The following is a 9,860-nucleotide window of genomic DNA, read 5'->3' as shown; positions in this document are numbered from 1 at the left end:
ACCAGGAAAGACATAGATTCCCCTCTGGTAGTACTTGCCATCCTGCAGAGAAGCTTGTCCACTCAGTATATGCTAATAAGGCCAGTGGACCATGATATCAGAAAATAGGCTAGAGGGGTGCCTAGGATTGGGAGAAGAAACTTGAGAGGTTTAAAAACATGTCTTATGCATTTGTCTTTGTTTTTTAAGTCTTTGCTTAATGTCTTTTGCTTATAGAGGCCCAGCCGGGGGCGGGGGAGGGGAGGGAGGTCAAGGGATAGAGCTGCAGGCTGTTCCTCTTTGATGCCCTAATCCTTCCCACTGCTCTTTTTCTCCTTCCCTTGTCACTGTCCCCTCCTACTTACCACCTTCCAGCATATGCTGTAATTTACTTGGTCATTAGGATGACTGTAGATGGTCTGCCACTTCATGCTGGAATATATGCTTCACAAGAGCAGAGATCTTTGTCCTCTTTGTTCACCAATGTACTCCAAGTGCCTAGAACAGTAGTGGGCACTCAATAAATACTGCCGATGGATTAATAAGTGACTGTGTGACAGTGACGTACAGAGGAGTATTATCATGATGTTGGGAAAAACTTGGTGTATTACTCAGGAAGTCAGTAGTCCTGAGTAATTGATGGTATTACTCTATCACTGTTACAAAACTAATTTTTTTTTGGGGGGTGGGTGTTGATGTATATTGGCAAAATGAAAAGTATTTTTGTTGGTAAAGACTATAGGATAACCCAGCACCTACTGCCTTGCTCAAAGAAAGCCCTCCAATGTTTATTTGGTTGAGTTGAGTTGAGCTACCAGGAGTTTTATCTTTGCTCCTGGGTAAAACCAACAATCAGCAACCGCACAGCAGTGAAGTCTAGGATGAGTCCTGAGGCGTGTCCTCCGTGGGGAGTGCCGTGCTGTGCTGTCGCCTCCTGCGTAGCCACGCTGGAAGCACCTGGCTCCTGTGTTCTGCTCTGAGTTGAGGCTCTGGGTTTGGATTTCCTAATTCTCTTTGTCATCCCAGAGCATTTTTCAGATTGTTGAAACAAAGTGTTTCTCCTTGAGCCTTGGGGTTTGTGAGAGCCTGTTACAATCATCACCAGTCAGTGGGCAACAGAAGACACTGGGAACTGTCCTCTCCGCAGGGCAGTCCAGCCCTGAGTCTACCTGGGGGTGCATATCCATTTCCTGCTGATGCAGGTGTGAGACACAGAGAGCCTGGCACACACCGTTACTTATAAATGTTCTCTTGTACCTGCCTACCATAAGATGCTTGCACTGTAATTATGAACATTCTTTTCTTTTTTTGGTGAGAGTGAGGGGTGGGCAAAGGGTTAAGAAGGCCAGAGGAGGGTGGGGCCAAGAGAAAAACCTAAAGGACCAAATACACCAGCTTCTTCCCCAAACCCTCCTTATTTAGTAAATGAAGGCACGTGAAAGTGGAACATTTGGCGCGTTGCACCAATATTATGGTGTAAAATTATAGTTAGGAATATTGTGTAAAAAGCGTAATAGTTTGCAGTTATAGCTATGGTGAGAACAGCAGGCAAGACTATAAGCTTTAATTTATGTTGTGCTTTGGACATTTTTCAGAAACTATTTACCCATTACCTCTTAGGTCAGTGGCCTAATAATGCAACAAAGCACTTTTTGAAATTGCAGATAATTTTCAGTGCTCAGATCTCTGTGCAGTATTGATGGGGAGGGTGGTTGATTAGGACCTTGGGAATTGTGCTTGATGGGAACAATCTGGAAGGAGTGAAAAATTATTAAACACACACAGCGGGAGATGGAGGATTTACCATTGTCGTGCGGCGCTATTAATTCTCATTGCTCGGTACAGCGGCTTGATTGCATACTGTGAATACTGTTTATTGGAGAATGGGTACAATTCTGCTGCAGTTGTTGTAATGTAATACTAAATGCTAATTAGGCTTCTAACAATAATTAGAACCTCTTGCCAGACTTAGGAATAGAAACACTCAATTGAATTTACAGAAACAAAGACCTTTAAGCTATGCCAGCAGCAGCGTCGACTTGAAGAAGTTTTTTACGTTTTAGTTACAGAATTGCCGACACGTGTACATATATATGTATTTTTTTAATGGTGTGCATAATGAGTTCATTTAAGTTCTTGATAGGATTATTTTCAAAACGAGATAAAGCAAACCATCTCTTTCCCCCCATCAGATGAAGAAAAACCACAAACATCGGTATAAACCCAAATGCACCTTTGTTGCTATGCGGATGCAAACTGCCATGCTGTGTAGCAGGGTCGGAACGAGGCTGGGACGAGGAACTCGGCTGATGTGGGTATTGGCTGACGCGTACACACACACAGCTCAAATACCACCTCACTTGATTGCTAATGTTGACTGGATCAACTCTCTAAGTTGCCTTCCTCAAGCTCTGTCACTAGTCAGAAGCAAACCAAGCCCATAGAATTCTGAAGGAATCAACTCTTTTGCGGAATGCTTTGCTTTGTCAAACCTTTCTAATTAACCTGTATGGCAAAATACTCCCAGCAAAATAAGGAGAATATTAGATGTATTCAGCAGTGAGAAATAGTTAGCTAAGAATTTCCCTGGCATTCTCAGAGCCTTGTGGGTTCATCCCACCCCTGCTGGGCGGGAGGGTGCTGGGCCATCCCAGGAATGTGTGTGTGGGCATCTCCAGAAGTTCAGGAGGGCTTGGACATGTTTCTTGGCATGGGGGCATGTTGCAGCTCTGCAATCTGGGTTTATCTGGCCGCATTTAAGCATTTGTGGTTGGGGTTTCAATGCTGTATTTCATTTCCTTATCCTCTTTTGTTTTTCAATAAGAGATTCAAAAACTTAAGCAAATCTCACTGGCTTTCCCGTCACAAATGCACCACATGAAACAACTGAGAATACCTCCTCCCTTTTAATTTTAACCCAGCCTAAGTTGACTAGATGCTGTTCAGTGCTAATAATTAGCTGCTTGACGTGATGTATCATGTTGCCCCTTTGTCTGGAGCCGTCCTGGTAATAGAAACATAACCCCAAGTCTCTACTCTGAAATGGCATTAAAAGAACCTCCGCTCCTTCCTGCCACACTGGTGCCAAATTTCTGGGTGAAGTGCATTTTTACAGGTTTCACCAGTTACCGAGAAACAGGTTTTATGATGGAAATCCTGGAAGCACGATCTTGCTCCAGCCTCCAGGGTGAGGCCTGGCTACTCTAAGGAGAGAAGCAATTTCCTGATTTCTCTCTGGTTTTGGTTAAAGTGGCCATTTTTATAAGCTGTTAAAAAATGACGTTCATAGAAACTTCCACTTTTGTGTCCTTATTACTATTTCCTCAAATTCCTCAACCAAGTGTCCTCCTACTCCCCACCTTCAGCACAATTCTTCTTCTTCTTCTTTTTTAATCTTTACTTTTGAGTTCTTTCCATTTTTGTTTTTGACCTTCTGCCCATGTCACCTTATCCCGGGGCCTTTGGTGGTGCACCTCAAATCCGAGCTGCCTCTTGGGGTTACCCAAGCGGGTTTCTCCTCTCCGGAAGAGTCGGTTTACATTCTCTCTCCACCACTCACTGGTTGGGAAGAGGCCACCCTTTCTTGCCTCACTTTTGGGCTCCCCTTGTGCTGTGTAAGTTCAGTGATTTGATCAGATTCTCTCTTCTCCTTGATTCCTGAACAGCAAAGGCGCACTCTATTTGTTTACCTGGGAAAAGAGCAACTGCTTCTAGCATTCTCCTAATCTCACATGAAATCTTAATATTTTCAGTGCTGGGAAAATCATGAATAATAATCAATGACCAAAATGCCTTGCCTTCTGTGGACGATTCCTCCGTGCCCAGGAGTGCTGTGTGAGATGCTGGGGTGGGAGCTGCGGACTGAGGTTGGGTCCAAACGGGGTTAAATCAACCTTCGTGACTTGAGGGAGGCCCCGGTCCTGCTGTTGGTGTGAAGTACGCCTGTGAAATTTCTAAGGAGGCCCTGCGGGAGCGTTTTAGTCTGCATCTTAGCAAGTGGATTTGATTTCGGGAGGCCCTCACGTTTGGGGTTCCCCTTTCTGAGGACACAGTGCTTCTCACGCTGGTCTGCTGAGCGTCTGTGAAGGACGAGGCCGGAGCAGTCAAATGACGCTTTCTGTCTATTCGCCGGTTACATTTTTCTTGTTCACGAGTCGGTGGCACCTGCAAATGGAAGACTTGCTGAGGTAGCACCTGGCTGATTAGCAACTTTTGCTGGTCCCGCTCGCACACTGGCCGTTAAATGACCTCCTATCAGGCCTGGGCTGTGTGGCCGCCGCCCACAGGCGGACCGAGGTCACTCCAATATGGCTGACATGTTCTGTGTCTTCCCACAGAGTGTCACATGTAACCAGTGCAGCGACTTTGACAAAGTACTGCTGGGTGACCTGGTAGTCTCGGGTCAGAGTGAGAGAAATTGGTGTTGTACTAAGATGTATGTTAATACATATATTATTTATATGGGCATTAGCGGATGCTATTGTTGCCTCAGCACAAACCCAGGCCCAGAGACTGGCCTTGGGGTTTTTGCAAGCTTACTTTATCATGTTTCTCCCCACCCCCTCCCTGCTTATGAATAATTAAAAACTTAAATTACTTGCCATGTACAAAATTCATATGCTGGGAAAATAGCTACATGAAAATTAATTTTCTGTTCTGTGAGACTGACGGGAAATCAATTAATCTTGATGTATTATTTTATGCAGAACAGGGTGCAAGAGCCTGCGGAGAGAATGGCTACAGCTGTTCTTGTTGGTCGGGCCATATATTATCGTTGGCGGCTTTGACAGCTTCTGAAGGAAATGGCTGAGGGGTATCAGGCAGGTGAATCAACTGTAAAAATTTATTGGAGGATACAAACTGTTTCCAGGGGACTGATATAAAACTCACACTTGAGAACTGAAGTATTGAATGTTTTTGTGACTGAAGCAGCTTGTTGTCAATATTTATAGCTTTTCTCTTTGTTACATGTCCTATTTGTTTGATTAACTAGTCAGATGTTAGTGTCTGTCGGTAATTTATCTGTTGTGCCTTCTGTAGCATTTTTGATACATAAAGATTTACCACTAGATAAATAAGGCAGCTCACACAATGCAATATGCTAAATAAAATGACAGGGCTGCTTACAGCACGTTACAAGTTTTATAACTCAGGAGGTAGATCAGTAACTTTTGTTTACTGGTGTCACTGTTAGTTGAAACATGTCTCAATGTATTAAATACTATGGGGGTAAATAAGGTTCTTTTAAATAAGCAGCGATTATAATCAACACATACCTCATGGTAAATCATTTAAGAGGCTCTATAAAAACGTTTATGTACAGCCATACATAATGCATACATTTCTGAAACAAAATAAAATAAATGCGTGCTTTTAGAATAGGCTGTAGTTACATTCCTTTCCCATGCTGTCGACATCCATTTCCCCTGTAGATGACAGAGGTGTAATGTTCAGACAAATGCTGACACAGACAAATGGTAGCCTGCAGCCAGGGGCGGTGGCCTGGCAGGTGACATCTCTCCTGGTTTGGAGAATGGTTGCTGAGAAGGCATGTGTGTGCGGACGGCATTGCAGGCCATCACAGGCTGGTGGGGCTGGGTGGTTGAGACTGACTTCTCACGGCCTTTTAGGAAGCCCTGGTGATGTGCAGATTTAGGGAAAGTGGATATGGAGGATGCTTTACCCAGAACCCCTCTTCCCATTCCCAAGAAGTGGGAGAATTAAAGAATAGTAGGATCATTGATCTCTAAGAAATTCTCACAAGCACTCAGGACTGCCTTATCCACGTACACAGGGGTGGAGTCTGTACCGTGTCTCTGCTGTTTACTCTTCAGACGTCACGCTCGTGGCATTTCAGCTGAGAATCCCAATTTCTGTTGGACAGCAACAGAGTTGGCAAACGGTACTGCTTAAAAAGTAGCACTTGAGACTGATGGCCTGATTTATGATTCAATTTCTAATAATTCATCAATGAATTATTAATAGTTAATATGGAGGTCATTATGACCCTTTGAGAGGCATCAGAAGAGTACCTTGACAGAGTAACTTTTATAGAAGCCTGTCATTAATAACATGTATACATGTGGTATATATTCATTAGGATAAGCATATATATGTATTTTTATTAAATCATAGCTATGATTTGCATTTATGGGGTACAAGGTACTGGTTTTATATACAATTTGCATTAATGCATTTATGGGGTACAAGGTACTGGTTTTATATACAATTTGAAATACTTACAACAAACTGGTTAACATAGCCTTCACTGCACTTCCTTAATTATTGTGTTAAGACATTTATGCTCTACACTTAGTAGATTTGACATGTACCCTTGTAAAATGCACCATAGGTGTGGTCCCACCAATTACCCTCCCTCTACCCATCCTCCCCCTCTCCCCTCCATTCCCCTTTCCCTTCTCATCCCCCTTCATCTTGGGCTATAGTTGGGTTATAGCTTTCATATGAAAGTATGGTTGATGATTATATATTGGTTTCATAGTAGAGCTGAGTACATTGGATAATTTTCCTTCCATTATTGAGATACTTTACTAAAAAGAATATGTTCCAGCTCCATCCATGTAAACACGAAAGAGGTAAAGTCTCCATCTTTCTTTAAGGCTGCATAATATTCCATGGTGTACATATACCACAATTTATTAATCCATTCGTGGATCGATGGGCACTTGGGCTTTTTCGATCCTGCAATTCCTCTATTAGTTATATATCTTGAAGACCAAATATCACTTTATAACAAAGATATTTGCATCAGAATATTTATTGTAGCATAAGCATATATTAAGGGATATTTATTAATTCACAAGAGGAACTTCCCTTGTTTGGTTAGACTGGGGGGTGAGGATGGTTGGGGACTGTTCTGTAATAAATTACCACCAGTTCAATTTCATGAAATAATACTTACAGGTTGCAAAATCTGGGCAGGCTCCCCTGCTTCTCTGACAGGGGTCTCACAAGGCTGAAATCAATGTGTCAGCTCAGGTGCATTTTCTTCTGGAGGGTCTGGGAAGAACCTCTTTCCAGCCTCTTTCAAGTTGTTGGCAGGATATAGTTCTTTATAGCTATACGACTGGGGTCCCTGTTTTCTTATTGGCTATTGACTGGGAGGTCACAATGAGACCTTTTCCCCGAGGCGCCTCCATCTTCAAGTGAGCAATGGGGTCTTTCTCCTGCTGACTCCTCCCTGCCCTCTCTACTTTAAAACTCTCTGCTTTAAAAAGTGCTCACATGATTAGCCAAGGCTCATCCAGATAATCGTCATGTTATAAGGCCAACTGATTAGTCATCTTCACCTGCAAAATCCCATTTGGCAGACAGCATAGCATAATCATGAAAGTAGGGCCAGGAGGTGGGCAAAGGTTGGGGGTCATCTTAGACTTTGTCTCACACAGGGGTATTTGGTGTGATGTTTATGCTGTGGATTTTTGGGGAGAGCAACCACATCCTTAAAACTTCCCTTCCTTTTGTTGTCCCAAAACCTGGCCTGGAAAGGAAGGTCAACAAATGTTGGGTGGGTGCACTCACAGAGCACCTGTTGTTACAGATTGCATATATGTATCCCCCCACCCCAATTCATATGTTGAAATCCAAAGCCCCAGTGTGATGGTATTAGGAGCTGGGCCTTTGGTGGGGTGATTAAGTCATGAGTGTGGGGCCCTCATGAATGGGACTGGTGCCTTATGAAAGGGATCCCACAGATCTTTCTGATGTACAGAAAGGTCACTACAAAGTGACTGACAACAACCCAAAAGAGGGATCTTACCAGAACCTGACCATGCTGGCACCCTGACCAAGGACTTATAGCCTCCAAGAACTGTGAGAAATAAATTTCTGTTGTTTATAAGCCATCCAGTTTATGGTACTTTGTGATAGCAGTTTAAACTGACTAAGACACTCGCCCTGTGGGCAGGAGGTCGACATCTCTGTAAGAGACACAATCTTTGCTCTCTCTACAGCAGAGCTTTGCACACACACACCATGAGATCATCAGCTGGTCCAGGCATTTGAGGACAGGTGCTAAATTAAGTGGAAGTTGAGTGAGAAAATAAATCCCTGGGATTGGAAGTGAGCGAGAGAAGGCCTCAAGAGAGGAAATGGTCAGCAGGCCTTCCACAAGGCACACACTTGAGTAAGATGGAAAGAGAGGGGCCAGGGACCCCAGGTGGCAGAGATGCCTGGAAGTCAAGTTGAGCTGTAGTAGTGGGGCCTCCCCCAACATTTGAACAGACGTGTCACCCCTAGTGGAGGTGGGTGGGAACACGCTATGAAAAATGAGCGAGTGCTGATGGTAAGGAACATGGGGACACGTTTTGAAATCACATGAAGTTCTTTACTCTTACAGAAGCCTTTTGAAGGATTCCTGTCCCTCATCCCGGCCCACAACAACCCTTTGTTGAGGGTCCTCTGTTCTTGGGGTACATTAAATCTTCCTGAACAATGTGATAACTTCTACTATATATAGCAAAGGTTTGAGGCCCAGACTCCACACTGGGGGAGCTTTGAAAAAAAAGATACCAATGCTTGGGAGTACCCCAGACTGACTCAATCAGAATCGTTGGGGAAGGGGCTGTGGGGATTTGGGATTTTATTGAAATGCTCTCCAGGTGACTTTAATATCACTCAGCCCGGGCTAGAGCCGCTTTACTATATGATCAGTATGAACAAGGCCTTTATGGAGTCTGTGCTATTCCTTCTGTCTAGAAGTGACATTTGAAGCAGGGTCTTGGAAATTGAGAGGGAGTTTACCAAGTAGACAGTTGTGGGGGGGATTCAGATGCAAAGGGAGAATCACGAGCTGAAGCCTGAGGGTGGGGAACATCACAGTCTGCTTAAGACCAATAAGCCGCACAAGGGAGCTGGGAGGATGGCTGGGGGTGAACCTTGAAATAAATGAAGTTGCGCTTTGTATAAGAAAAAAACTTTATCATCAAGGCTTTGTCCTGATCCAACCAGACCTTCCCCCCAGTTAATCTGAATCACTGAGGTTTGACTCCATGTTCAGTTTCTCTGAGATTTGCTTTGATTTCTCTTAGATGTGGAGTCAGTGTTTACTCTCCTGGTGGCTCTGTGTACCTGCTCTGACCTTGGAGTTGCTGGGGATGAGCCAGGGGTCCTCTGAGAACTGCTTCCTGTTTGGTCTGGCAACTCCTAAGCCTGCCTTTCTTTTCTGCAGTCTGCCGTTGTGGAAATACACAGTATTTGAAGTTTGGAGGAGATCAATTTTTCATCTTTTCCTTAGTGGGATAAAGAATATTTCAACCACCACTGAAGACCAAAGAGCTCTGAGGAACTTTCAAAATAGTTTGGGAATTAGGCCACATGCTTCACACTTCATTCCCTCCCCCCACTCTCTCTTTTCATTGTTTCATTTAATTAAAATACCATAATGCAAGAAGAGAGACAAGGCAAATATTTAGAGAACGGAAAGGAAATGGGTCTGTGTTTAAACCGACTCCAAGCAAGCCTGGCGGTTGTAGTTTGAAATAATTCTGAGTGCTTAGTAAGGTAAACTTAAAATGTTCTGTCTGCCCGAGAAGTGATTAAAAAAAAAAGCCACCAAAACCCTGTGAGCTTCAACACTATTGTTAATGAAAACCGTGACCAGTGTCTCTCCCCCCAACCCCCCAAAAGAGAAAACGGGAACATTTTTGGATCCAAGTTTCACAGATGTTAAGCATTTTGTGATATTACTTAGGAGGTTTCCTGAGCTACATTAAAGTTGAACCACTGGTGTTGAAACAGTTGGGCCCCATAATAAAATATACATGAAAAGGAATCGTGAGACATTGGCTATTACGTGTTGGTGACAATTAGGTTACTGCTTTAAAAAATATATATCCTGGACACATCTACAGGAGATTTTT

Source organism: Nycticebus coucang, chromosome 3 (assembly GCF_027406575.1).
Source record: "Nycticebus coucang isolate mNycCou1 chromosome 3, mNycCou1.pri, whole genome shotgun sequence".
NCBI classification, from domain to species: domain Eukaryota; kingdom Metazoa; phylum Chordata; class Mammalia; order Primates; family Lorisidae; genus Nycticebus; species Nycticebus coucang.
This window is presented reverse-complemented; position numbering follows the sequence as displayed.